The 25,650-nt window shown below is 39.3% G+C and overlaps 1 long non-coding RNA gene across 1 annotated transcript in view; it reads right to left on the bottom strand.

Moving 5' to 3' along the window:
- Positions 1-5,222: 5,222 nt before the first annotated feature.
- The window catches only part of LOC135308714 (uncharacterized), a 47,535-nt gene continuing 27,107 nt past the window's right edge, over positions 5,223-25,650 (bottom strand). Inside the window, exon 3 of the long non-coding RNA XR_010369089.1 lies at positions 5,223-5,363. This is a non-coding gene — a long non-coding RNA (uncharacterized LOC135308714). The remainder of the gene's footprint in view (positions 5,364-25,650) is intronic.

Here is a 25,650-nt window from a genome sequence, read left to right as displayed (position 1 = left end):
ATGATATAATTTGTCATACTCAGCATTGATTGCTATTGCAAAGCTGCTCTGAGATCAAAATCCTGATTATAATCCATCAAACCAGTAACTACAGTGAGTTGAATGGCTGGGCAATTGTGATGACACAGCTGGCTGCAGGGATGGTGCTAGAAATTAATAAGTGAAGCTGCTATTAGCATGTAGAAAGCTTTAGAGAAATGGAAAAGCAGCATGGTAATTGCTAATACCCATAACACAGGAATGATATCAAAAGTTCTATTAAAAAAAAAGCCAAATCATGTAATGCTGATTTTTGAAGGAGAAAAACTTATGCCTGCTGCTCGCAATCTCACAATTTAAACAAAAAGGGTGTCTATACATCTCTTCACCTGGTATAAGCAGAAAAACTTTGTTCTCTTCTGAGTCAGCAACAGTCACAGGCTATATTCAGGGAGAACCTGCAGAAGGAATCAGAATAAGGGATGATCCACACCAGCTGGAACCAGCTTTCCCAAGCTGGCCATAGGAATGCCACTGTCACACAAAACTGATTTTGCTTGGGCCACTGTTAGCTTGCCTGCTGGACAGGGTGTGAGAGACCTACACCGACTCTCCATGCAAACACCAGCTGGGCACTTCTGCCTCCATGAAAGCAGAATTCAGGGGCACTCAGCAATGCTGAGCAAATGCTGCTTAGCTTGCTCTGGTAAGTCACCTCAGAGAAGTCTTCAGTGTCACTGAAATCCAGCAACAGTATTCCCCACTTTGGTTTGTGCTTCCTATTGCCTTTGACCCTTCATCTCCCATCTGTGGGATTCTTGCCTGTAGTGTAGTTTTTTTTCATCTAAATATAGCAGCTCTTTGGTCTTTTTTTCTCTCTGCTACAACCTTGGCTTTCTTTAATGGGTCCTGCATGAAATTAGACCTAGTTTGCATTCTAATCAACTTTGGTGACTTATGCTTTTAATTAATCCTTAATATTCCTCCAGTCTCCATGGATGGTGCATTATAAAATCCCATTTATATGTGACATTGTGGTTTCAACTTCAGGGGAAAAATGTCTGACAAATGGTACATATATAAGAAATATATGCAATTTATCATAAAACAGTATGATTTTATTCTCTCCAGCTGGAGTAGCAGACAAGTTAATATGTTTTTCCAATTGAAAAAGTTCCATGTGATTTATTATTCCACAAGGAGCAGGGGTCCAACAAGGCTCCTACTTGGATACAACCTCTATGGGATTCTCAACATATTGTAACTTGCTGGATCTGAGTAACCCCTCTCCAAAACCACAGCAGGCCTCTGACTGCCTTGCACGCAAAGATTTAACAGGTTAATTGACCAAATCATGCTCAGTTCAACAGCCCCTTTGTGTTCAAAATTTGACCCACAGAAGAGCTCTGAACGTTTAGAGCACAACATAAGTGGTAAGTATTACTGGGTCACATTTTGAGGTTCAGAATCAGTTGTTACTTCATGTTTATTCAGCTTCCCTTAAAGTAGAGCACTGAATCAAAAAACAAGGAAGGACCTCAAAATTTTACCTATTATTAATAATTTGATGTTATCAATTCAATTTAACATTCCCTGACATCTTTTACTCTTGCCTGAGTATCACTCCAGATAAAAGACATTCAACTGTCACTTATAAAGTGTGATTTATTGCTAGCCAGCCTGCTCATCTGATAGTTGAATGAACCAAGAAGTTTCTGTGAGGGTTCCTTAAATAATCATTCACTTCAGTTATATTTATTGCCAGTTTCTGACTGTATTTAACAATAATTAGAATAATCACTCCAGAAATGACATCTGGAAAAAACACATATCCTGAAAGTATTCATAAACCAGCAACTTCTTTTAAGACATCAAGATCTTTTCCCATCATATCAGACATATGGGACTGGCATTAAATATAGCCTACAAGTAGTTCAGAGCACTGAGATTTTTCTTCATACCCACAAGATTAGTTCTTTTAGCATTTCACATCTCCTACTAAGTTTATGTTTCATTAAAATATTTATTCCCATCTTTTATTTGGAATAGAAGAGTTAAAAGATAAGCTGGGAGGTAAAATTCTGAACCAGTCATCTAAAACACTTGGTCCCAGGAAAATAATACAGGAAAAATAAGGGGCCCACTGCCATTATTGCCACTAAGACCTCATCTTCTGCTCCCTGCCAGCTCAGCAGTCTGCAACACCAGGACTAAAAGCATATTTGTCAGTCTTGTGGTTTTCAGATAGCATTTGTTTGATAAAGTAAAGAAATGCTCATTCCTGAACTTTAAAGATGAGGAGACCTTCTGTCAGCTGAGGGAGTGGCATTTCAGCCAGGAAAGAAAACTTGAACTTGTTAACATCGGTGGCACAGGGGCATATCACAAATCTGACCTCAGTGTCTCATTTCTCAGTCACAGTCAGTAATTGATGGTTAAGAAAGAGTGTGACAAGAATGAAAATGGGCAGTGTGTCCTCTCCACTGGAGTCTCCCAGTTTCCAAGACTGTGCAGCTTGGGCACCTTCCTTCTGGCATGGTGGAAATTATCAGGATGAAGATCTTAATCTTTCAGGGTTTGAACAAGGGAAATGGTGAAGAGTACCTGAGTGTGTCATTTATATGGATGACAGCTCCTAAAATCCAAATAGTTGCCTGGATCAAGGCCAGGCTCCTCAGCCCCTTGCAGAACTGAAACATTAAAGTCTAAGGGACCATGGGAGATGGAGGATAATTTCTAAATCCGGGCTGATTTTACTCTGAGGCTGCCAGAGTTTGAAAGAAGGCAAGCCTAAACTGTTAGGATCTCAGTGGTTACTCAAAGGTATCATCTGGAGTGGGCACTTCTGCCTCCAAAAACACTGGGCCAGACTGGAGATCCTTCTCCTTCCACTTCTGCAAACTTCAAAAGAACTTTAACAAGTTGTGCGAGCATTAGAATATTCCAGCCTAAGGTAAAGGAAGCGCATACAGAAAACTTACTTGCAGTTCAATCCTAGGAAACAACCCAGCTTCAGGATTTAATCCCTTTAAAGGCAACAGACTATTGAGGGAGAATTTTATCCCCAACTCCTAAACACGTTAAATATATAATAATTACTGAATAATTATTTCTTGTGTTTTTTTCTTAGTCAAGAGACCAAAAGAAGTTTGGGATTTAGTAATTATTAGAAACAAGAAGATACGTATTTCTAAAACCATTAGTAAAACAAATCAGAAAAATATTGTCAGAAGTGCAAGATAAATTAAGGTGAATTACACTTCTCTGTATCAACCTAAAATTTGAACTTACAAAATTAAACAAAAATAAAATATTACTACTACATATGGTCACAGGTAACAGTCAAAAGTAGAAAACTTGGGGTTTGCTCATGCAGGGCAGAAATATTTCATAATAGTTTGCAATACATACAAAAATCAAAAAGCCAAATTCTGTAAATCAAATACAGAGCTGCTGTCAGCAGCAAGTTACCTAAAGATTTCAATGAAAGCAGCTTATATCAATATAAAGTTCTCTCAATTTCCAAAATTCTTGTTCTGAAAGTCTTTTCACTTGCTTTAACAAAATCCGGCACTTTTGCCATTTGCACAAAAACATTTCCTGTTTGCTGTGTAGGAACTGAAGCAAGGAGTCCTGTAAGTGCCAGTCAGCTCTCCTATCTGAAACACTGGGGAAATATATTAAAATAACTCAGCACAGTCTAGACGAGCTCAGCACTGTCTGCCTTAAAAATTGTGGTTCAGGCATATCCAAATGCAAGAGTTTGTTTTCAAACAGTAATATCTTTCAGAAATAATTTGTTTACCTTTGATTTTCTTGAGTGTTTGCTGCTTAGTCAAACATTCCCAAGATGAATAAATTTTTTACTAGTTTTGAAAAACCAGAAGCAACACTTTACCTGATCATAGCTGCCAAGGAGCTGGAACGTGAAAAAAAATATAACATAGTGCAAAAATCATAATAAAATTGTCACAGGGAACAAAACTGAATAAAGGTAAACAATGGGGGAAAGTGTGATGTGTCCCTAAGTTAAACATTAAAAAATAATAGAAAAAATAAATAGAAAAATTAGAAAAAAAAAAAAAGGTTTGTGGTCTTGTTATTACTTGCACATTAATAATACTAAGAATCAGCTTTCTGTGAGAACAAAAAGTGGGAAAAATCTTGCCTTTACTGTAGTATTAAAAAACAAGTTAGCATATGACAATAGATGGAATGCAGAAGAGAATGCCAGAACAGATTTAGCCCATCCTGGCAGGTGTGTGTTCAACACTGCTGAGGAAAGTTCCTCAGCCTCCTTCAAAACTCCAGCATTTCAAAGCCTGTATGATCAAAAAATATTTCCTCTTATCAAACTTCTCTTTTCCTTGCTGTGTATTAAATTAATTTCCCATGCCTAGGGGAAGGACAACTTATCACTGTTCTTCTTAGAACAATTTCTATATTTTCATTTTTATCTCCATTTTGCTTTTCCTTTTTTTGGACTAACAAGTCCCTTTCCTCACTTCCTCTCATTAGCTGCATTTTCTTAGTTTCCACACTATCCCAGCCTCCCTAGGCTCAGGTTCTGTGTATAGTTCTCACAGAAACTTGTCACCTATTTTATATGTACACCCAAAAAAGTACATATATAAACAACCACAATTAAATCAATGAAAATCAACCCCCAGTACACTTAAAAATATTTATATTAACTTGCCAGTCAACAGTGTCATCACTGCCCAAAGATACATGACCCCTCCATACCAATCCTCCTCTTTTCCTGCAGTAGTTTTTTCCAATTATATTTGGTTAAAGAACTTCACTGATGTCTATTCTGTACTGTACCTCACATTTAAGACAATATACAAAACCTTGGATAATATCACTAGTAGTTCTGAATTTTAAACATTTTAAAATTACTGGAATGTTACATTTCTTCTAAAGGTGATGACATTTGGAAAAATTTTTAGTGTTTTCTTCTCAGAGAGAAGTCTTGTGAGAAGCTCAAAAGTCTGGAAACACAGGTGCCAAGGAAAGGAAAAGAGATCAAAAGACTTCCTTTCTCCAGATCCAACAAGTATTTGTAGTACCTTTGCAGGTGAGGGGGGAAAATTGTATCACTAATTTCACTCCATGTAAAAAGAGAACACAGTATTTTTTAACCTAAAAATGTGAAAAGAAAGGCAGAAAAGCTGTAGGGGGAGATTGTAAACTGACCTGAGGAGATGGAATCAGCCACGAGGAACTTCTGAAGCTGGTCAAGGAGACTGCAGCAGAGTAAGAGTTATAAATGGGTCAGTGCAAGGTTGGGGTTGTTCTGCAGACAAATAAGGGTTACAAAGGCTCCTCAGCACTGTGAATTAGGGAATGAAATTGGCATCCAGCTGCTCCAAACCAGTAACCTGAAAGAACGGTTGTGCAAAGATGAGGATGGATGGGGGATGTCAATTTTAATAAAGACATTGAGAAACTGAAGGAATTAAGTGGGTTCCAGTCATAGGGAAATATGATAGTGAAGGCAAAAGTAAATTGCTCACAATTGCTCCAAGAAAAATACAGAGTGTATGCAAATATGCAGTGACACAAAGTCTAGAGCTAGGCATTATACCCAGCAATTTGATTAAAAACTAGACACACCTTGTCTGGTAGTAAACAGTAATGGGGATGCAGCATTGCCCCAGAATCTCAAAATAATGAATTTGACAACTGGATTGAAGTGAAAATGTTCTATATGCCTGCAAAGGCCATGATCTGCCAAGACAGGGGCAGATGTCTGTCGTAACAGAGATGGTTTGGAAGTGTTGGGTAGAAAAGCAATCATAAAAGAGAGAAATGTGAAAAAAAAATTGGTGACTGAACAAAGAGACCTAATAAGTTTTTCTACTGGTCCTAAATGAATAGTTTTGAAGGACCTGTGAAGACCTACCAGGAGTACCAAGAAGAATGAAAGGCTAAACAAAACAAATTTTGCTCATAACATAAGCAAATACAGGTCTCAGCCTGCTAGTGGAAAACATGACAGAGATCATAACATAGCTGAACAGGCCAAGGAGTCTCAGCAGCAATGAAATGTGGCAGCCACCTGAGGAAAACTGAGTATTCAATGTCTCTACAGGGAGAAAATTATTTTAAAGAAAATGGAAAAATCTGAATTTCAAACTAGGATATACAAAGGTAAGCTAAAAAAAAAAAAAAAGTAGTTTGATTTGGGTTGTGGTGGGTCTGACTGGGATGGAGTTAACTTTCTTCACAGCAGCCCATAAGGTGCCTGTTCTGGCTCTGTGGCTACAACAGTGCTGACAACACACCAGTGTTTTGGCTACTGCTGAGCTGTGCTTGCACAGTGTCAAGGCCACCTCTGTTTCCCACTACACCCCCACAGCCAGGCTGAGGGTGGGCAAGAGGCTGGGACAGGACACAGCTGGGACTCAGAGCGACTCAAGGGACGTTTCATGTCATGAATCCTCAAGGGCAGAAATAAAAACTGGAAGAAAAAGATTGGGGGGTTGTTTTAGCTTCCAAAATGGATGTTTAAAGACTGGCTGGGCACTGCTGTGCCTGTGGGAGGTGGTGCCATATCCTTTGCCTCACTTGTTTCCACTCACCCCATTCTTTTCTTCACCTATTAAATTGTTTTTTATCTCCACTGTAGAGTTCTCTCAATTTCCTTTTTCCTATTTTCTCCCCACTGTGAGGAGCTGCTGGAGGGAGTGTCAGCAGCTGCTGGCTGGGGTCAGGTGCTAGTTAGAAGAAGAGGCACTTTATTTAGTACCGTGCTTTCACAGAGCTTACCTTGCATTAAAGGGGAAAAATAAATCTAACTTCAGTGTTTGCATTTACTGCAAGTACCCGGAGTTGCTACCACTACTACAGGCAGAACAGCATCTGCCTGGAATTTCTTCATCAGTTCAAGGATCCTTCAATGTCCAATAATACAGTTTCAGGAACACTTTACCTACATATGTGCCTGTTATAAACCCCTAACACATAAATGTAGCCACTAATGTCAATCACTTACATTTGGCACCCTGGGCCAGCCTCCAGCTCCTTGCTGAATGCAGCAAGTGGAGGCTGGTGTTCAGTTCTGTGGCACTGAGAGAGCCCATTTCACATTCAGGCTGCACATCACACCCCCCTGGAGAACAAACCAAGCTTTCCCATTTCTAGCCTGGTTAACTGAGCAGTTGGTTTCACTGGAGGTCTGATAAATGGAAGATTTCTTCTCATATCCTCCAGTAATGTGGTTCATAAATATATAATATTATCTTAAAAAGCATATGTAACAGTAGACTTCACCATCTATATTTTAATGATATTTAAATCCTGCTAATCTCTGGCACTTAAACTGATGGAACTCATTACCAAAGGACACTATATATTAAACAAATGTGTATTTATTTTAAATGGTTTTAAATACCTGTATTTCAGGCTCATTAGATTACTACAGTACTATTAGTTTAAAGAATAGGTAAATTCTAAAAATAATAAAACTTTTAAATCCAATGTCATGCAGAATTTCTTGGCACATGAAAAAATTGTAAGTATTACACTAGATTCAGTCCAGTGAAATAGAAAAGTTTTTCCATTTACAACTCTGTACTCTCATATGTATCACAATTTCATTTCCAAGAAAGTGAAACTGCAGAGCTGACAGACTGTGTGTGTCTGGGTTTTATCCTGATTTACCCTTTTAATGCATTATTTCTGCAAAATGGCAAAGGCAAATATTCAAGTGAAATGGAATCCATCTATTCCTCAAACACCAGTTCTAATGCCACACAAGTTCTAACTGAATTAGTGACTGACTTCCAAGCAGCCCTATGGGCCCAAGTTAGAAATAATTCCTGCCAGTGCCAAATAAGATGAAGCTTCTGTTTTGATATTGATTTATTCTCCAGGAAAAGAAGGTATACTTGGTTTGTGATTTCTGATACAGAGTAGACACTATATCATCTGTTTTTGATAGAATGGTGGAACTTTGGCTACTTCCCTTTCCCCTCCCAAAGGGCTCCCCTCTCACCTGCCTTGTCTAGTGAGGTCACAGAGGTTCTCTCTTTCTGTCGTGTTGAATTACCACCCAAACCACAGAAGCATTTCTCTAAAACAAAGACCTACTAAAAGTTAGCTTCTCTAGGAAAACTGTTTTGTGCTTATATAATCTTTCCTTGCAGATGTTGATATTAATATTATACAGAGATAATTATTGTTGATATGTTTATCAGGATTCAAGAACACAATGAGGAATGGGACCTGGGAATCCTCTCTCACTGTCAAAATTATGCAATTTTAGAGAAACAGTTTGTCCTTTCACTTGAATATATAGGTGACATAGAGAATCGGGACATACATATTTAATAGTGAGATTGTTTAAGAGAGAAAAGGGTTATTTTTTTATATGTGAAAGTGATAACAGATTTGATTAGGAGAACATGCTGGAGATAACAGGTTCTTGGCTGCTTGCTGGGTCAGCATACATGTGCTTATTTTTTTACCATACCCAATGAAAGGTCACAGGCAAGAGATTTAACCACATCTTCTCCCAGAGACCCTCCATTAATCATGATTATCAATTCATGAGTTCATGATAAGCCTCTTTTTGTTCAATCTGATTTTTTTTCTCCTCCTTGTTTAGAAGTTGAATTAAAACATAATTGCTTGCATTATGCCACTTGTGACAGTATGAGCTGATTAGCTTGTAAAACACTGATTAGTTTGGGGCTACCTTAGGAGAAAGCTATGAATTATAATGAAATTCACACATAAGCTTGGAGAGGTACTTATGGTGTGAACCAAATGAATTTTATATATAATTAAAAATGAGAGTAATTCATAATTGCAACCTATTACAAATGGAAGAAATGACACTATATGACAGATTATGCTAATCTCATACCCAAACAAGCAGCATCATTTCACAACCAGTATATCCTTCTGTTTTCTGCTGCAGCAACTGTGTCCCACAGCATCCCTCCCTCTCCAGCACACTCCACTCCCAGCAATGGGCTCACTCCACACCTGGCTGATGGGAGAGCTCCCACTGCTTCCACCATAAACATTTTGGTGGAGCCAGTGGGTTACTTTGTGGCTTGTCAACACAGATTAAACTCAAAGTAGAACACTTTGCATTTCATAGCCGACTGCTCTGCTCGCTGAACCACTGCTACTCTCAGGCAAGGCACAATGGGTGGGCTCGCCATAGCTCAGTGGGATCTCTTCTGCATGTCCTACTGAGTAATGAGATTTTGGAACAGAAAACACTCATAGCTCTTAGTGCCTTTTCAGCACGTATGAGTAGGAGAATTCAATTCTCAGCACTTTTCAGAACTGCCCAAATATAAATAGCATAATCTGTTGCTAAGTGTCCATTCTAGAACATTATTTTTTTCAGTTAAGCTGAAGTTAATTTTACGGAATGTGATCCAACAGGTTTTTCATGAGCCTACTCCCCTTAATAAATGCAATCAATTGATTTACATGCTTTTGCTGTTAGCATTGGGGTAAGATAATGCAGTATCTTCTGAGAGGGAGTATCAGCTTGTGTGAAAGAATGCAGATGCACTGATGGTTTTGGAATGTGCAGCTGAATAACTGACTGGCCTCCAGCAAAACTGTTGCAAAGGTCACAGATGCTCACATCGAGAAGAGCATCCAACAGTGCTCACACTTTATTTCAAGCTGGATTCCTCAGAGTTGCTAAACTCAGGGTAATCCACATGGTATCACACAGCACAGACTGTTGGGAATCTCCTGACTGCACACACGTACGGTGTAACCTGGGTTACATTACTACTGAATCTGTCTTTTCACTTGAGCCTAGGATTTGATTACAAACTGCAGTTGAAAATGTGTCATGAGGTGGTGGGTTTACATTTACAGAAATCAGATTTGTTTTAACAGCTTTTTCCAACTATAGCTTATAATGTGGAATAAGAATGGTGCACTTCTGAAGTGTTCTTCATCCACTATTTATTTTTGTTTCACTAAAAGCATTTCTGGAAATTTCTTTCAATTTGACAGCAGATCAATTATCTTTAAAACTGCTTCACTTTCTAAGCATGTCCATGGCATTCAGTGATTTCAAATGTTTATGTAGCACTGTATACTCAGAAATCAATGTGTAATCTGAGGTTCTTACTTCCCCCTTTCTAAAATGATGATGTCACCTTTCAATTTTGTTGAAAAAATCTACTACTCCATTAGAAAGTCAGCAAGAAAATGAACATGTTGATAATCTATAAGTTTCATTTAGTTATTTTGGGCCTGATACAAATCACACAAGTGAAATCATGGACTTTGGCTGACACCATAAGCCTTGTTTGGTTTTCTACTTTAAGTTATTCTCTATTTCACACAGAATCTTTTGCATTTTTTAATGTCATTAAGCACATAACATAGAAGAACTGAAGCATCAATTTTTCAGTATGATTTTGCATACAGTTGTGAAAGAGATTTTATAGAATAATAAAATCACATGATAACTAGTTGGGTATAATAAGTCAAGTCTCCCTCTGTCAGCACCATAACTCCTGTTTCAAATCAGAAATTCTTTCTATATTCTTATAAGCTCAAATGGATTCCTGCTAGATGCCTGTCTTTTTTATTTCCCTAAATGGACACATATTTTTCTAGTTACAGTCTCTGTCATAATACTCACAGCAGAGTAAGGAAAGTGTTTCGCTTGTGTGGTTTTCTTTTTTACTAAGTATTTTGTTCTCTTAGAAATCCCTTAAAAAACAGCAAAAGAATGCATCTACCAAGAACAGCAACCAGAAGAGAAAAGCCTTGGGCTCAGAAAAATAATGGTTTGGGCTCGATAGGCCTAATATGTCAGTAAATTTTCTTATGGCCAGAGAGATAACCAAGAGCTCTCAATACAGGAGCCTCAACCTGTATTATTTAGTCACAAGGAATTCTGCATGGTGGACAACTTAGAGTAAACACACCAGAGGAAAGCACAGTGCAAAAATCAGAAGGACAAAACAATCAAGAATCTTACAGAGTCCAACAGCACAGATCATCAGCAGCAGCTATAGTAGAAACTATTCTTTAAATTCAGTATTTTGGGCCTTGGTTTGTAGAAGAACCCTTTGTTCTTCAGTGAGTTTTGAGGGTTATCTGAAGGACACATTCTTCTCTGCTATTTTTAAGAATCCTATGCTAGTTACACATCCTATTCTCAGGTCTTCAGAAGAAACAAAGATAGTCTTCATTCAGTGAGTTTACAGCTACCCCGAAAAGACTGTGCACATCACCAAGCAATCTTCTTTGCATAGTTCCCAGTTCAACAACAGACTCCTCTGTGTTCATCATTAAATTACATTGTCAATCAAGCCTTATCAGTTACTCCAACTGGATTTTAACTTATCATCCTGTATCCTTGTGCATCATTTCCCTATCAACAGCACAACCCTTCAATCCAGAGGAAGAGGAGTACTCAGAGGATACAAGTCTGTTAAATTCCCTTCAGCACATTTCATTAACGAGCTTGTTTGCTTGTCTGCCACATAATCCTTGGTTGGGCAGACAAGCACAAATGCAGCCCCATAGCTTCAAAGCACACATTAAGCCATCTAAGTAAACACAGATACAATAAGATAAACATTTAGCAGGAAATGCACATTATTGCCAGGGCACATGGTCCTAGTGAAGATAATTTTTTGCATACTTCTATGGTCACTGATATGTTGCATATATACTTGCAACAACATCCCTGTACTTAACCTAGCTCAACACACATATATAACTCTTGGGAAAAGAGAAAATTTATTACTGACCTGTACTACATCTCCTATTTGCTCCTGTAATCTTCCTTCCTTTTCTTTAACATGAAATAATGTACTTTTTCTAGCAAGCCAAGAAGAGTTCACACAATAATACTATGATGTAAGCAGCAAGGTCTGCATGTGCAGACCACTTGTGAATTACCAGAAGAGCAATCAGACGTTTCAGAACCTTTCACAAGAACCTCATGGATCCCAACCTTGTGTGGTTTATGTCCCCTGAGTGTTACATAATGCATGGAATAAACCAGGTTTATAACCACAGTTGGGGTACAGGTCAGGCTCTGATAAATCACCAAATTTTGCTGAATGTATTCAAACACCACAGTGAGCTGTCTTCCTCCCTGTTACTTGCCACATTTAGCCTGTGTTACTGCTTCACAGTAATTTGGGGCTTATTCTCCTGCACATCTCTGCTCAGTGTTTTATCCATAACCCAATGTTTTTATGCACAGTCCCTCTCATGTTCTGTAATTGAAACTAAAAGCTGCAGCAAATACTCTAGCAAATTTTTACAAGGGAAAAAAAACTTCTGCCAGGTCCCTGGAACCACAGTAGCCAAATTACTTGACAATCCTGGAGTGAGAGCAGGAGAGCTGGAAATGCCATGTCCTCCTCAGCCTTTGGAACAAGGGTGTCATAACTGGGCCTCAGAAATCATTTACCGGTGTGATTTGCTCTAATTTGAAAGCCATGCCTCGTTTGGCAGGAAGATACAGAGCCCATTCAGCTAGGTATTGAGGTTACCTTGAGGACTACAGACTTAGCAGGAAGACCATCAAGAGTCTGTGACCTATTTTCTTCAGCAATCACCAGCCAAGCAGGATTTTACAGAGCCATTCCCGCCCTGTTCGGAAACACTGGTGCTGGATATGCTTCAGGTACACTGCACCAGGGGATCCCACGTCAGTATCACTGTCTTTCCAAATGTTTACAACAGGGTTTTGGTTTTATCAGTTAGTTATGTCCTGACCGGGCAGAAACTTCAAACAAGTTACCCATTTATTTGCTGTACAGTACTCCCAATACTTAGTAAAAAAGTTGAAACAAGAATCTCAGCCTTTTTTTTCTCCTTTTCCCTTGTACACTCAGCTTTTGAAGCTGTGTGCTGGTCTGTTTTCACTTATTTTTAAAAAAGCATTGTACACAGTACAATATCAGACCAGTTATGGTTTATATATGTGAACATATGTGGCTACATTCTTTCTCTTTAAGTAAACAGTGAGCAGCAGAGTAGTCTGTAACCTTTTGGAAAAAAAGTCACCATTGGAAAAAATTACTTAGTAGATGGCTTCATGCAATTGTGGCTACAATTCATTATGCCAAAGATGAGAAATAAAGAAAATAGCACAGCAGTCCATCAGACCCTGCTGAGGCAAACACATGAGAATCATTACACATACACATACACTCCTAAAATAACCTCAGAGCCTAGCTTCTGGGTGGGGAGGTGGTAAATTCAAATTAAGGCTGAATCCCTGGACAAAGTCCATCTCTGATGTAATTCACTGGGGCCCCTGAAACCATCAGAGCCAAGTAAGCAGAGCAGTCTGACAGCACAGATGGAAGATGCTGCTCTGCAGGCAGGTGCAGACAGTGCTAGCAATGTCACCCCTGCCTATGGCTGAAAGGATGCCAGCACTGAAATGCAGACAGGCTTTTGGGTACCTGTACCTTGAAACATTTTTCATTATCTTCCATCTCTGCAACATATTAGAGCTCTGAGTAAGCAATAGCTGCAGACAGCAGCTGGCAGCCTCAAATCCAAATTTCCTTTTTGCAGAAGGTGAATGCTTTTCTCAGCTAAGTCTTGAACAGACTTTCTGCCGTCTTGCCTGGAGTTACAAGTTCACCCATCAAGCCGAAAGAAGCTATTAATCAAATGTTAATTCCACCATTTTGTCTCAATGCCCACCAAAGGAAAAGAGCATTATAATGTACTTTTTTTGGTTGTTGTTTTGTTATGAAGAGGCTTCAGGAAGATTCCATACCTTCTAGCATAACCCTTGTTCTCTGTATACTCCACAGCAATGTCAAACACATGGGAGCACTTGTAATGGTGACGTTATCTGGGCATACATTCACTAACACCTCTGTACACAGGAGATCTTTGGAACACCTTGTATCCAGGAGAGAACTAAGATGTCAAAAAAAGTGTGATGGACACATTAAGCCTGAGGACAGTTTAACTAGCATAGGAAGGCTCAATAGAGTTATATGAATCCCGGATGCTGGCCAAAGTATTTGCTTTTGTAGAACTTTCCAGATCACTGAAATGTATATTTTTGATCAGACAATACCCTTAAGTAAACCAGCCTGTTGCTGCCAAATAGGACAGGTAAGGACTGGAAGACATGACACAGCTGAAACACTGCAGAGATACTGCCTTCTGTGTGGGCAGCCCACCCAGACCTCTGTTTCTTATTGTGTCAGGTGCAAGCAGAAAAAAACATAAAAAGAAAATATAAGTGTGATTTGCCTGCAATTTGGCATCAAATGATAGATATGGAAATAGGACCTAGGTGTATGGCCTCTCAGAATTCTGTCCTCTCCAGACCACCTTTCAGTTTTCTTGAAGTAGACTATTGATTTTTTTTTCCTCTCTTCCATATATTTCTGAAATGGAATGAAACCAAAGAATCAACATGCAAGAGTCCCAAGACGTCATTCCTGAAGAGAAGGACACTAAGTCCTTGCCAATGGTCTAGTTTCTTTCAACACAAGGAAGTTGGAAATAAACGGAGAGTAATTTTTCAAATTCTCTTTCAAACTGCAGAGAACTAAACTTATGTCCCATCCCATTCCATCTCTACCCTCCTCAACATACAAAATATATGTCCCTCTGATGAAGAAGCCAATTGAAAAATCCACCCAGTGGATTGCATTACTCATTTTCCTGCACAGAAAAATTAGGAGATTTAAATTAAGGTGACAGTAGTAAAAACAGCTGTTGGAAATGTTACCAGGATGTGGAAGTCAGACAGGTAATGCCACATCCAAAGGTTCTCATATTTTATTGGTGATAAAAGTAACACCCCCAAGCCCACTGTGGAAAGTCAGATGCTTGGAGACCGTTTTCAGCCAGCTGCCACTCTCATCCAAGGCAAATGCTTTGATTGGGAAAACAGCTGCTGACATTGATTTTTGCAGTGTCTGTTGTATCAAGAACAATGTCAGGTAGGAGTGAAAGGACTACCTTGGAAGCAAAATTATACATCTCTTCCTTTTCCCTTCATGCTTTCCTTGCAAGGGTGGAGAGTCACAGGAGACAGCCACAGCCACAGCAATTACACTGCAGAGGCCAATTCCTGGCATTGCTCCACAGCACTGAGCTGCTGCAGCAAGCTGTGGCATGGTAAGTGGTGGCAAGTCCTTGCTCTTCTCTTCCAGGGAAGGGAAATGGTCTTGCCATTGCCTTGCCAGGGCCCAGACTCCTTGTCTGACAGCTGCTTAGTGCCTGGAGGGATGTTAATTTTATCAGCAGGCTCTACAGAGAAGCTAGGTGGGTGATAGTGGCCAACAAAAGGCCAGTGAGGATAGGCTGGTTACTCTGCCTATCTGCTGAGTTGTTTAATAATGTTTCACTCTCTGAACACTCATGTAAACAAACAAGACCTACGGCAACAATAAACATACAAATTTCCTTATCCTATTCAATTTCACCCAGATGCCTCAATGATGCCATTTTAAAGAGCTGGTAGACAAATTCTCTGCACCTCACATGAGAAAATGAAAGACTAACATATAAAAGAATATTAAAATGAAACTTATAAACATTTCATAAAATAAGTAAATAAATAGAAACTTGACATCTGCTAACTATTGTCGCTCAGTTGCTAATTTTGAATTTGGCAGAAATTTCATTTCTAGAAGTATTTTGCTGTATTTTTACAGCAGTCTTACTCAACTCTGAAGCCAAATAACTCATTTCAGTCAGAAATGCTGCACAGTGTGGGGCCCATTGCCTCTACTTGCAGTGTTTGTACCTTTCTGTTTCCTATTGAAGATTTGCTGTCTCAAAGCAGTTCTGGGTCTGGAGCTGCAGCAAGTAAACTTCATCCAGAGGGCTAAAACCCATCTGAGCTCTTTCACTGAGCAGCCAGAGGCAGCTGCAGTTGTTCCTCCTGGCTTGGCTGCCTATTCTTGCAGATATCACTGCAGCAAGACAAACAGCCATGGCTACTGCTTCTTGCCAGCACTCAAAGAACAAATTACTCTGAAACTTTCATATATATTACTCAAGTCCAACTTAGTTTTTGCTGGATGACTTTCATGATCTGTCAGTTTCTTCACTACCAACACTTCATAAGGTGAAATTCACTCTGTGTTTCTAGTTATTTACTTGGCTGCTAAAAATCAGACACACTTTGAATGTGCAAGTAGCTGATACTCTTTCCAAAAATCACTGATCTCTCAGACTAGGCAGATATCTGATATCCCCATTCACAGAGATTTTCTATGAACAGTGAATAAGGGGCGAGGTGTTTGACTCTGCATCTTTTCCTTTTCAGTTGTGATTTGAATTGCTTTTGGCAGAATCCCTTAAGTAATGTGAATGTGTCAGATATTAAAACATAAAATAAAAATCAGTAGAGCCTTCCAATAAATTACAAGCACATTAAATACAGTGCTGGCAACGCTAAAGGTCAGAAACACTGTTTTCTGTTGAATGCTTTTAACTTCCAGGCACAGAAATCCTTCTGATCCATGCAGCTCAACACCTTAAAACGTGGCAGAAGAAATATCACAAAAGTAAATTAAATGACAAATCATTTAATTGGCATTTGCCAGAAGGTAATCTTCCCGCTAAATGCAAGTTTCACCCTTTGGACAGGACCATATTAGCAATCACTGAAATCCCAAGACAGGAACAAAAAACAACTCTCCACTTTGCTAATCATCAGACAATACTGTCAAAACTGTCAAAAGTCAGGATTTTGAGTAGGTGAAAATTCATATAAGTACTCATGGGATTTTTCAAAAACAAACAAATTCCCATGGAAGTTAACTAGCACTAAGCACTAAATGAGACTAATGCAATGAGGGATTTACCTGCCATTTCAAAGTGCCTGAATAGCTTTCAAACCTAAATAAAGTCCCCTGTGAAACAGTTTTCCAGAAGTGACTCTGGGTTAGTTGTAAACTCCAGTTCAGTTACAGTGCACTGTGCAAACTGAAGTTAGTCCCCACAGGACAGGAACTGCTGAAAACTCTTCACAGGGGATTTGTGCCTGTTGAGGTGAGGACACAGCCCCTGGATCAGATCCTCAGCTGATGTAAATCAGTGTCCATCTGACTTTCCAAGGTGTGCCTTTATGTGGTTAAATGAAGGAGTTCAGAACCCAAAATTTGGAATCCATATATTAATATTTTTATGTAAGGTCAGGCTTGAGGGATCCATGTTCCTATTAGTAGCCACTGAAGGAGAAACTGGAAACTAATGTTCCTTTCAGTGTTCACCTAGCAGCAACTTCTGCTGCAAATTCATCTTCCAGCTTGATATTACCTAAGCACTTCATTTTGAATTGATTTGTAAGTTTTTGTGTATTGTCCCCACACTTGAAAATGGCACAAGCTTACATATTCCTGCACATAAAGAACATGCATATATGGTTTTGGTTTTTTTTAATTAAAGAGAAAATGCAAGCCTTTATTTTGTGACTGATTTATCAGTTCCTGCATATTGCTATGCATTTCTTAGCAGAAATGTGGGGGTGGGTTGCTCATATATAAGCATAAATGCAAGTATTCCCTATACAGGAGAAGCCAGACACTGGTCATTTAGATAATATCTTTGTAGAAGTGCAGATTAATTTTTTTATAGACATCTTTCTTCCTGTCTACCCTAAACTGAACTCCCTTAAACCCTCATTGTAGAGCTACTACATGCAACATATATCAAACATTCCAGATGCCTGAATTAAATATAAAATGTAAAGCTCACCCGGAAACTTTCTCACATGAGAAAACGCCAGGGAGGCATACACAATGCCCAGCCCTGCTTCATGCTGCAGACACTTAATGTTCCTCTGAGAGACACAAGCACAAGGCCAGTGTGCCCTCCAAACACCCAGTGAAGCCTTTTCCCTGGTTTTCCCAAGGCCCAGTTCCTGCTCACATGAATGGAAATGCTTTATAACTATTAATAGGAGTGAGCTCTGTATCACACTAGCACCTCTGAGGACATACTGTACCAGGTGCTACACACAAAATGAGTAGGAAGGAGACAGCTCTGCCTGGAAGAATATATATGATCCTTACAGAACAACCAAACCAACAAATCTAGGTAAATGACCGCCCTTTTGAACAGATGTACTTGAGGCATAAAAAGATCAAGTAAAAGGAGACCAAAATCACACAGGAAGGCTCATCAAGTCCAGAACTGGCTATTCCTTCCACTGCACAAGCTGAACAATTACTTTTACTGCTTGACTGTGTAGAAAATGCTCTTCTACATTCACCTCAGGTGATGTCCCAAAAGGTGCTGCTTTGTTTGCTCAGACAGTAGTCTTTCACTAATTAAAATTAACATTTCAGTACCAGTCTGGTAATTAATTAGAGAAATAAGTAAATAAATTAGATCACAACCATGTTATCATCTTTGAAATTTTTTTTTAAAAACAATGCATTACCAAACACAATAACTGAACACAAAAATCCTCTCTCCAGTGCAAAAGTACACCAACTACTCCAAATCCTCCTCAGTTATATGCAACAGGGGCCTCCTCCTTTAATCACAGACATTCCAGATCCCAGTCTTTAACTGAGCCACAGAGAAGTTAGATGTGCTGGAAATGCTGAAATGACCATGTTAGTCTGAATCTGTGACATTTTCAGCCAAGTTTTGATTCTTAAGATCACAAAATAACTAAAACTTTTTTTCTTCCCAAGCATGCTGCTAGTACAAGGGTTTGAGTCAGCAGGAACACATGCATATTTTTCAGAGGGTAATTTTTCCAGTGACTTAATGTCTGAATGAATTTATCATGAGACATGGAAGTGTCATTAACATTTGCCCCAAGCAAAAGAGTAGCTTTGAGTGTGTCCACACACATTTGCGTCATTCCAGCCACGGTTCACTACCTTGAATACTCATTCCACCAGACTGTTTGGTCCTGGTAAACACAGAACAAGTTTTCCTGGCTCCTGTACTTATTAAACCAAAGGATCATTTTGCTGACAAGTGTGTAGCTGGTGTATTTCAGAACCCCAGAATGCAATCATAGGTGATCTCTGAAAAAGTCTCTTTCATACAAGATCACAAACCTGGCTGGCACACTAAAGAACAGAACTTTGGACTATATAAAGCCTTTCAATAAACCAGCAAAATATTTTGAAGATGGAAAGTGAATCTACAAGAACTTCCCAAAGCTGAAAGGAAGCTATGCAGAAGGTGATTTGAAATGAAATTCTCCTTCCTAGGAATACTTAACATCTATGCCTTACTTACAAGGCACTGCTGCATCTTTCCAAACAGAAAATGAACACAACTGAGACATTTCTGTGAAGCCAAGTTTGTCAACTTTTCCCAGACCAGGATAATTTTGTTCCCATCCAATTGCAGCCAGAGATCTGTTCTGCATCAAGTGCAGATTCTCCCAGAACCTTCCCAGCGCTTTTCCCCCAAATGTCAATAGCATGCAAATGAATTCCACATGCAAATGAGCAGCTCAGTGAATATGACAAAACTGTCCTGTTATTCCAGTTCTGTGACTCAAGAAAAACAAGGCAGCTACACTACCTATGTGTTACCCTTTATCCAAACCCCCTGTTAAGCACATAGTGCCCAGATTCAGAATAACGCACACAACCTGATCATGTCCTAACCCAGGAGCTCACTTAGTGCAAAGCTAGGATTTATCACTGTGTTAGGTGGAAGGTAAAGGTAGCAAAATCCAGTTTCTAAAAGCAATAAAGTATTGTATGGGTACTGATGATTCAGTTTCTTCACTCTGTGTGAAAGCCCGAATAGGTTTTGTATAAGTTTATATCAGGGTATTGGAATACAGAATTCTCCTCTCCCTGCTTGCTAAGAGTCAAGTACTGATGGTTCCAATAATCTCCACAGCCTTCCCCTACAGACCCACAGTCACGGGCTGGGAAAGTCCAACCTCATTGCCCCCACACCTCTCCATATCAGACACATGCACCATGGAAGCTCTGTCACAGTCCATATACAAAGCATTTCATGACAAAGCTTTAAATACTTTGTGATGTATCACATTATGAACTAACACTTTATTGTTTAGTTGTACCAAAACTTGTGGTACATTAGAAGCAAGAAGAGCAATCTCAGATCCCTCTCTTGGTTCATACTTTTAACTTCTATTGGATAAATGTGAATAAAGAGGCTGTGGATATATCAAGAGAGGACAGACTATAATTTTTTTAAGGAGACCACTGTCAACACCAAATGATGAAAATTTTGAAAAACTGAACCACTTTGTGCAAGAGTTTTAAAAACTACTGGTAATTTATATCTAGATTCTATTCCAGAAACTTTACAGCTCCTCCTGTACAGTAAGTACACACTGTACTTTAACATAGTGGGTTTATAGCTCTTAGCAGTTTAATAACATACATTCCCATTTCACAGAGTTGTGCCACTGTACACTGCAAAAATCCAGATATCTTGTGTAAGCTCATGCAACAAAAATTTTTCTCCTGTCATCAAGTCCTTGCAGGAAACTTATTGGGTGACCCATAAAACACATCCTATATACTAACAGTGCTCTACTGATTTCAGTAGGCTGTCAGATACACCAAACATACTGACAGTTCTCACAGTAAGAACATTAATAGCATGTAAAACTGAATCTCTCTGCCCGTTATAAAAATCCTTCAACACTAGTGTTACCAGTACCAGCACTTCTTTTAACTAATCTAATAAGTTCCTGCAATTAGCCATTATATAATTCATTTCAAATAACAATTTACAAGGGCAGCATTTTGTTTTCCATCTAAATCCTCAACAATTATTAAAATTTCAGTAATTCTTAGATGTTAATGTCACCTGTTTAGAACAAACATCATCTGCTAGGTGACAGAGACAACAAGAGTTAATTGTGTTGCTGCAGAACTGGGGCACAAATTTTACTAAATTAAGGAATCTCAAGCAGCTGCAACAATCATAAGGCTCAAGAGCAATTCCTGTACTTTAAGAATGCAAAATCTGTGCTAAAGTATCACAGATCACTGGACTTCTGCCCATCCTTCTCATAAGAATTAGTAAAAATCCCACTGCATATGTCAAAGTTATACTTGGAAGTGGGAACCCACAGAGAAAAATGTTCGTGCATCAGTCTGATTTAATTTTCGTGTTAGTAAGAAAGATGTCATGGTCCCAGTTTGTATCTATGTAATACTGTTACAGAAAAAGCAAATATTAATATTTGCTTTATATGATTCAGTTTGAAGAAATCCTCAGATATCATGGCCTAGAAGTTCCAGGAAAACATACGTATTGATTTCAGAATAACTCAGCTTAACAATCAAAAAGCTTTTGTTTCCTTCACCTATTTTTTTAAAATAAAAGTTAAAGGTTAATATCTACTCAAGGAAGGATAAATCCACTGCAGCCACAGTATCTAGCTGGAGACCCCTATCAGAGGCTGATTTAATAGAGAAGATTTGAGGAGGTTGTCCCTCCCCACTCAGCTCCTGTCACACAGGAGCTAGGGCACAGATTCCTAGGACTGCTGGTGGACATGCTACAGTGACAACACACAGCTCTCCTGTCCCTTCACCCACACCAACCAATGCACTTATCCTGGGAAAGCCTCCTGCCCCACAGACCCCTGTGGGAGTGGCCCTGCCACAGCTACACAGTGATCCAGTTCCATTTCTCCACACAGAGGGTGTTTGTGTGCATCCATCCACAACCAACAATCCCCTGTCTCAAGTCTCATCAGGAGCCAAGGACTCTCCTCTTCAAAAGAACAGCTCAGCTGGTAATAAAAGCTGCTTGGTCATCAAGTTCAAGAGTGAGACATCAATCCTCATGGTCTCAGAGACAAGTCTGAAGCACTCTGACTGCCAGGCTGTGTTAAAGCATTCAGCTCCATATGGCACAGTACAGGAGCAAAGCCTCTCCCTCAGGAATATTTGGAGCCTGCTGTGGACAGAGCGCTGATGCTGCACATCAGTGAGGAAAACACACTGCACTGAAAGCTCTGGGTGACCTTGGAAGAGCTTCGTGTCCCTGGGGAGATGCACAGCAGGAGCACATCTCCCAGAGACCACAGCAGGATATATTTGGAACTATAAATACAACCTAATGTGAAGACATTATAATACATTATTTTTTTTTACAGCTGTTAGGAACTTACTTGTATCTCTGAAATCTCTTGGGTCTGTTCTTCCACTAGCCTTGCAAAATGGACAGGAGCACTCTCCTCAGTTACTAGAAAAACAGTAGGAGCAAGCCAGACTAAAAGAGGCTCTTGATACAGACTGCTGGTTAATCATTTGCCCGTTAAATTAAACATGTAAACAAAGCTTCATAGCAGAGATGCTTGTTAGGGAGTATTTATTAGCTCTTTTATGTTTCCCTTCTTAAAAGTTCTTTTATTTTTCAGAATTGTATCTTGATGCTAATTTTATTACATTCAGCTTCAGCAATATAATCTTGTACTATAAAGCATCACCAGTGGTTATGCAAGGAAAGGAAATTAAGAGAGAGCTCAAAGGCAGATATATGTCTGTTACAAGGTTTGTCAAAACCATGCAAGTCCTGACAGATGCTGTGAGTTGAGTGGCAATTACACAGAGCTGAGATAATCCCTGGGTAAGCCTGTGCAAAGTAATCTGGTGAGCCCACCCGCATATGGTCCTGTTTCTATTACCACCCTAAGAAGCAGAATTGAGGATGGACTTTTGCCACCCTGTGGTTCCTGTACTTTGATGTATCTTTATAAATCCTGTGCCTGGCTTTTAGTGGCAACTTTGCTTTTTCTGTCACTTAATAAGACCCACGCTCAGTAACTTTAGAAATACTGCAGTTAAGAAGATATAAATGTTTTGACGTAATGGTCATGACTACAGATGAATTTTTTTTTAAATTTCAGCAGCTGAACTGCAAATGTGCTCAAGTGAGGAAAACATTTAACAGTGGTGTGTCAAGAGGATAGCTTAAAAAATTCCCACCAAATGGTTAGGATTGAATAAGTACATTCCAGTTCATCAAAGTGGAGAACAAAATAACACGCAGTAGTCATTGATGCAGAAAGTTGGAATATGCTCTCTAAAATGTTAACTACATATAGTTCAACCTAAAATTCTTCAGCCCACCCTAGCAAAGACTGCAAGGTAAGGTCCTTTTCAGTTATAATGCTGACTATGCCAGTATGACAGATGTTTCCTGTCCCACTGGCTCCATTACTGCTTCATTCAATTTCTGTGTTTCCAGCAAATGTTGGCTAACTGATAGGTTTTAATCTTTCTCATTCATGCTATTGTCTCTGTATCAGGCCAGTTCAGATGCCTCCAAATTAGCTCAGAGCATTAACATTCCAGATTCTTCATCATTTGAACAAGACTCATGCATCATATTTTCTTCTGTGAGTTCTCAGAGATGATTTGAAGATGTTTTTCTGTTTAACATATGCTTGTGACAAGAGCTAGATGCTTTGAGATCTCCAGTACTTGCTTCAATTTTTCCTATTTTCCACTTCAATTTTCCAAATAAGCTTTTGGAATTGTCACCAGGAGGGAAGATCGAGGAAAAAGCCCCATAACTAAGTGCTGAGCTCACTTCACCATATGTGAAGTTGCAACTAGAAGCCAAGGCATTTTTTGTATCATCTAATCTATTGCAGAAAACACCAGAAAATGGAGGAGCCAAGGACTTACCAGGTACTGGGCCAATATGAGAGCACTGAAGGCCTATCCCAGCTGTCAGCAAAAGCATTGGGAAGACTGGATCTGGGCCTAAGGTTTTAAAATCTGAAGCTGGAAGGGTCTTGCCATAAAAAGAAAAACATAATCTCTATTTCAACACTAACAGTAAACTTTTAAAATTGCTCCCAACATAAACAGCCTCATGAGACAAAGTTTGGTGCCCAGGGAAGAAGCTGTGGTAAAATAAGACTATTAAACAGTATGGAATACATAGTTCTGTCTCTGTGTGTGAGTGTTGATCCATCAGATCACATAACAGACATAATAATGACCTTGGACATTTTTGTAGATGATTTGGATGGGTCCTCTACTTCTATAGGAAATAGAGCCTGGATAGCCCAGATTTTTACAGCTCTTCGTTCAGCAATGCCTTCTGTAATCTTATTCTGTTTAAATGAGGGGACAGACAATCACAGAGCAATGGCACCAAGCAGCAAGTAAAATAATGTGTACCTGTTCACAGGACCCAGGCCTTGTGGTACAGCTAGAAAAATTCATAACAGATTCTCATACAAAAGGTTAGATTCACACACAGCAGAAACTGGTGCAGCTCTTTATTAGGAGAGCTCATAAGGACTCCTTTATGCTGTCAACTCTCTCTAGCCAATGTTATAGACATTTAAGGTGACTTACAAGGATATCAAAAGGAGTCAATTCACTCTGATTTCATGGCGTTTTAACGGATTTCATTTGGCAGTTTAGGGGAATATGAAAAGGTTGCAGCCTTCTGCAATAAATAATTAAACTGAGTAAAGGGGAGCACTGTTGTTATGAATATATGAACTGTCTATTAGAGCTATACACCCCTACAGAAATGAGGGAATATTTTTGGTCAGTTGAACAGGGGAAGTGGAAGGCAACAAGCAGAAAGGCAGGTAACAGCCTAAGAAGTAACCATCCAATAAGCCAACAACAGGACTCAGGCCCTCACAGACAACAACATGCACCCAATGAGGACACACACAGCAGAGAATAGTCTATGTCTAGACACACAGGATAAACACTGTACCTCTCATGTTGATAAAGCCCCATCTGGGATCCCCTGTTTGTTTGGGGATTTTTTTATAATCTTTTATTGCTCTACTTTCTAGTACTTTTCTCCATCTATATACCTTCATACTAGAATATGTATTTAGGAAATTTTAGTTTGGGATTCCAGATACTTCTCACCTGACCATCATTACATGCAAAATACATTGGTCTTTCACAGTTAAAATCTTGTGATATAGTCCTCACTGAAATTGTCTTGCTTTAGCTTCCTAATATTAGATGCTATATATCATCCTCTACTAAACTACAGGCTGCTAGAATTACCTTCCCCAGTTATATATTTGTTAGTAGAAAACAAGTTCTCTCTAAATTAAGACTGAAATGCAGTAAGTCTTAAACACCTCACCTTCAACTCCTCCCCCATTCTTAAAAAACATTTATTTTCTGCATGTATTCCAAGTGTCCAACTGACTTTTCAATGCATGGACACCAAACAGACAAGGCAAGTTACAATGTGGAATGATTTTGCTAAAGCTGTTTATAACTTTAATGTCTTCTCTACAGCCACATGATGTTCCTTGTTTATATGTCCCACAAGCACTCCACTGAGCTGCAGAATTGCACTGGGCATGCACATGCACCTGCTCATTCAGAAGGCCCCCAGTCCCTGCCAGGGTTACTGTATGCAGTGCTCTGGTAATTTGGACCAACATTCACACCCTGCATTTCCCTGTATAATCTCTTCCACCCCATTAGGTAACAGAATGACACCTGCACATCTCAATCCTTGCCAAATGCAAGAAAACTTACATGGAAAAAATGTTCTAGAGCAACACAACATAAGGACCGGAGATCTAACACAACTCCTACTTAATTTCAGCATTCAGTCACCTCCACCCCTTTATCTCTTCTTGCAAGTATGGTGAACTCTTGAGGTTTACCCAGGGAGTCGGAAGCAGGCAGGAAATCAGGATGTCCCTTTCCAGGGACTGCAAGGCCTGAACTAGTCCAAAACCAATCA

Source organism: Passer domesticus, chromosome 10 (assembly GCF_036417665.1).
Source record: "Passer domesticus isolate bPasDom1 chromosome 10, bPasDom1.hap1, whole genome shotgun sequence".
NCBI classification, from domain to species: Eukaryota; Metazoa; Chordata; class Aves; order Passeriformes; family Passeridae; genus Passer; species Passer domesticus.
The sequence above is the reverse complement of the archived record's forward strand: the minus strand, read 5'-3'. Positions and strand labels throughout refer to the sequence as shown.